The 4,972-nt window shown below is 41.6% G+C and overlaps 1 pseudogene; it reads left to right on the forward strand.

Annotated features, from left to right (window-relative positions):
• The first annotated feature begins 2,055 nt into the window (after positions 1 to 2,055).
• Positions 2,056 to 4,767, forward strand: LOC147625204 (uncharacterized; annotated as a pseudogene).
• The last annotated feature ends 205 nt before the right edge of the window (positions 4,768 to 4,972 follow it).

Raw genomic sequence — 4,972 nt, forward strand, 5'->3', positions numbered from 1 at the left:
CAACTGCCGCTTTGCTGCACCGAAGTTTTCTTTTTAAGATTTTGGCTGGCACAGCGTTATTAAAGCTTTCGGAAACAAAAGGAAAGGAAAAAAAAAACGGAGGATAGATTAAAGAGTGGTCTTTATTTTGATTGGTTAAAAAACATGTTTTTGTTTTGGTTTTTTAAATAAATAATCTCCCAGAGCGCTGCTCAAACAAACAAACAGGGTGTGTGTCACACTCTGTGTGTGTCTCTCTCTCTCTCACGTTTCCCTATAATTTATTTACAGACACCACAACAAAAGACCCATATTCTTGTGGATGGAGATTACTTATAGCAGCTAAATACATGTTGGACTCCTACTTTGGAGAGAAGCAGCCTGAGTTTGTAAGTCAAAAGATTTACAATCATAAAATTTTTTAACATAAATGCAGTCAGTTTTTGAAAATAATATTTTCTTTATTGTAGATGCAAGAAGATAGTTTTGGCTTTGACTATGTCTATAGTTTCAGAGCTAATACAATTTTGAGGTTGCTAGGACTTACTTCTCCTATTCTTGCATCTCCTCCAATTCTAAACCAGCCAATATCCCCTTCCAATATTGATGTAGAAGTGATTACTGAGCAGAAAGATGATTTGAAATCTTTTAATCTAAATAATAACATTCTTGATGGGTTCCAGAAAGTTCAGGAGCAGCCTTCCAAAGTGCCTGAGGAGATGAAAATGGAAGATGAGCCTCTCCCACGAAATATGAAGTCTTCGGATGTAACAAAGGAGAAGCCGAGGGAGAGCCATATCGACAAGGAGCCTTTATCTGAGTCTTTGGACCAAAGCCAGGCTCAGCCTGAGCTAGAAACCAAATATAGGATTATTTGTACATATGTAGATATACCCTCCTCTGTACATTTGAGAACAACAACAGTAAATGCAAAGATAAATGCAATTACTTTTTCTCAATGGATCACTTCTTGGTTTGAAAATGTTAAGAATTCTATAATGCTTTTACTGTGCTAAAAGTATATATGAATTGTCTATTGTACCTGAGTTCAAGATGATTGAACTATCTGAATTGTTCTTGCAATATCTATGCATTGTATCACTTCCCAGTTTTGGTGTGCCATCCCCCTGCCTCCCCATTTCAATTGCACTCTTGTCTCAGTGTATGCAGGAGGTTGCTCTGTTAATAGGGCAAAAATTTGGGAAGAATTGACTGCAACTCCAGGACCCCTTATCTTGCTCTGGTGGGAGATTTCAACATGGTTGAATCTCTGGATGACAGATTTCTTAGGCAGGGACAGGTCTTACAAGGTCAGGAGAAGACTAGCTGGGAAGCTTGCAAAGATTACCATGACCTATGGGATGCTGGAATTGAAGGAGAGTTTACCTGGCAGAATTACAGCAGAGATGTTCTTGCAAGAAAGGCAAGACTCGATAGGTGCTATATCTCTCTTCAAGTAGCCAATCAATTCAACAGGGTGAAATCTAAACCAAAGTATACCTCCTGCATTTCTGACCATTACCCCTTACTAACTGTCCTGGATGATAAAGCTAGTAAGATCAGAAACAATTGGTTTCACACTGACCTAGATTTGTTCACTAGACCTGAAGTTAGGAAAGAGGTTGCAGACATATGGTCAAACTCTTTTGGCCAGAAAGTTTCTCCTGCAAAGTGTTGGAATTCCAACTGTTAGGAAAACGCAGCAGTTTCTCATCCTTACTAGAAAGTCTATGACTAGAATGAGAAAGGAAAAGAAAGAGCAAATCTACTCAGAATTGTGCAGGCTGGAGTCTGGCCATTCTACTTCTTTGGATATTCAAAATCAAATTCTGGTCCTTAGAAGTCAGCTAAGGGTGGAAGAAGAGTTGGCCCTCCAGCACTCAACTCTCTTTTTTAAAGAGTGGTGGGCTAGGAAAGTAGGCAGGCCCTCAAAGGAGATGTTCAAACTCCTGAGGGAGAAGAATGTCAAGGAAATCATGCCAAGATTGTTGACTGAAAATGGTCCAGCTGAATCAGACACCCACAATTTGGAGTTTGTAAAAAAACACTTTGAAGCTCTCTTCAGCCCAAAAGAAGAAGTTACAGCAGAAGTAAGAGCCAATAGGGATCTAATCTGGGAGGTTAGGAATAAAGTCATCCCAGCTAAGGCTGTTCCCCTGATTGATTCTCTGATTAGTCAGGTTGACCTGTATGCAGCTATTGAACAGTTGAAGCCCAATAAAACCCCCGGCTTGGATGGACTACCTGCTGAATTTTTCCAGGTGTATAAAGAGGAGTTAACTCCCTGCCTGCTGAAAGTGTGGGAAGAATCTGTGAAGTACAAGGCACTTCCTAACCTTATAAACACAGGAGTTATTAAGCTGATTCATAAAAGAGGTCCAAAGGATGAGCTGGGAAACTGGAGGCCACTTACTATGCTGAACACTTGCTACAAGATTTTTGCCAAAGCTGTTGCCAACAGAATTTCCAGCCACCTCTCCAAGTGGATTAGTGAAGAGCAAAAAGGGTTCATTAAAGGGAGGAGGATTCTTGAAGCAGTAATTGTACTTTGGGAAGGGATTGAACATGCTGAGGAGACTGAACAAGACTTTGTGTTTGTCAAAGTGGATTATGACAAAGCTTATGATAGACTGGAATGGTCCTTCATTTTGGAAAGCCTTTCCCACATGGGATTTGGGGAGAACTTGGGGTTGGTGGGTTTTGTCCAGACCTTGCTGAGAAATGCACATGCTAAAGTTGCCATCAATGGCATGCTTTCTGAAGCCTTCAGTTTGAATAGGTCAGTCAGGCAAGGATGCCCCCTAGCCCCACTGCTATTTGCCATAGCAGGAGATGGCTTTAACTGCTTAATCAAAGGGTGTATGGAAAGACAATTGATAAAGGGAATCAACCTCCCCAACTCCTCCAAACAGCTTTGCCTATCTCAGTTTGCTGATGACACAAATGCACTGCTGAAAAACGAAGAAAGCTCCTTGAAGAACTTTTGGAAGGCATTGGGTATTTTTTGCTTTGCCTCAGGCTCCAAGATCAACCACCATAAAACTGGAGTCAGGTCCTTCATCTCCCCCATTCCTGAATGGATGGCAAGTCAAGGATGCACTATTATTCCAGAAGGATAGCCCTTTAGGCTACTAGGCATCCCTATGGGCTTTGGCATTACTATGAAGTAGAGATGGGAATGGGTGCTGGAGAGATTTAAAGGAAAGCTGAACTGGGATATTAGGCCAATATTGCAGGCAGAGTGTTTGTGCTCAACCACTTCATCTTTGCCTACCTTCTATTCTTTCTCAGCTGTTGGAGACCCCCAGATTGCCATTTGAAAGAAGTGGTCAAGATATGTAGGAATTTTGTGGTCTGGAGATCCTAACAAGAAGGGTGCTGCTAAGGTGAAATGGGAAATCTGCATCCTCCCTAAGAATAAAGGTGGCCTAGGAGTCAGAGATTTAAGAGGGTGGGCAGACAAACTTGCTATCAAAGTTATAATCAGAGCGTTGGACCAGCCCTCTGCTGACTGGGCTTTCCTTCTATTTAGGAAACTGAATCAGTTTTATCTCAAAGAACACAAATAGTGGGCCAATCTCCCTTGGGTTACCATCTTTTTTGGCCCAGCTGAAGTCACTCCTGTGGGGTCCCTCCTTCTCAAGTCCCTCTGGCAGGCTTGGAACAGATGGAGACATTTGCTTCAGTTCAGAAATGATAATAGAAAAGATCAAACCATCAGAAAAGAAGAATCCATGTGGTGGTCCAAGCCACCTATTCCTCTGCTTCCCCCACCCCAGGTTAGAACAGCCAGAAGAGTTCATGAGAAAGGTATTAGGACCTGGTTTGATCTATGGGATGTGAACAACAACAGGTGGTATTCTTTTGAACAGTTACTCATTTCTATTCCCTTCTAACCTTGGGAAATTCAGCTGATAGCTAACAGAATATCTATGTTCCCTAAAGATCTGTATTGGATATTTGAGACTGATAGCTCTCCATCCTTCAGAGATGTAATATGGAAAGGAGGCGCTTCCCTTAAAAACCTTCCCTCATGCTCAAGAGAGCTGGTCCCTCCTTTACATGTCACATTAAACAAGAGATGGCACTTAGCACTGGACAGACAACAGTGGGCTTTTAAGTTCCAGAGCATCTGGCAGCTCTAGTAACATTCAGCCCAAACACTCAGTTTTGCTGTGGCTTTTGCTCCACAAAGCTGTATGGACTGGTTCCAAAAGCAGGGAAGTGGGTCAGAGTGATGGATTATGTACAAGATGTAAATAGTCAGTTGAGGATATTCCCCATATTTTCCTCAATTGCCCAACTAACTCCCCAATTTTAGCCCCTTTGTTCAGGACATTAGGATTTCCCACCTCTTGGAAACAACTGATATTAGGAGACTCAGTGTCTTTGATTTATGAATATTGGAACAAGTGTAGGGCAGAATTTCTTTGGGTCATATGGTCCTTCAGAAATAATGTTCTATTTACTACTGCTTTTCAGGCTCTCAGCATGAAAGCCCTCTTTTTTGGATGTGTAGTGCAGGATTCTACTCTCAAGATGGACAGGGTAAGAATTTACAGGCGGCACGTTGGGGTGATTAAAGATGCAGTGAAGTTTTACAGTGAACAAGACAGTGACTCTCATCAGGCATTGGAAGAGGATGGAACAATGAACATCACACACGAATGGTTACAGGAGCTTTCTGATGACATACATGACCTGGCAAGGAGATTTGAAAAAGCTCATGAATTTGTGGCTAAGCTACAGGCGGAAATTGACAATTTGTAAATCATTATGTTAGCCTGGTCAGTGTGGCACTTCTATGTAAAAGGTCCTCATGTATATGGCTACCCACCCCCAGCTTACTTCTTTTGTCTGAAGAGTCCTGATGTATATGAATACTCACCTAGCTTATCACCTTTTCCTTGGGTGATTTGATGTATTTTTTGGCTTTCTAATTAATTCACTGCGTATTTGGTTTTTTTAAAAAAATGGGGGATAGATTAAAGAG

The sequence above is a fragment of the Cibotium barometz genome, chromosome 24, assembly GCF_041138505.1.
Source record: "Cibotium barometz isolate CiBa-2024 chromosome 24, ASM4113850v1, whole genome shotgun sequence".
NCBI classification, from domain to species: domain Eukaryota; kingdom Viridiplantae; phylum Streptophyta; class Polypodiopsida; order Cyatheales; family Cibotiaceae; genus Cibotium; species Cibotium barometz.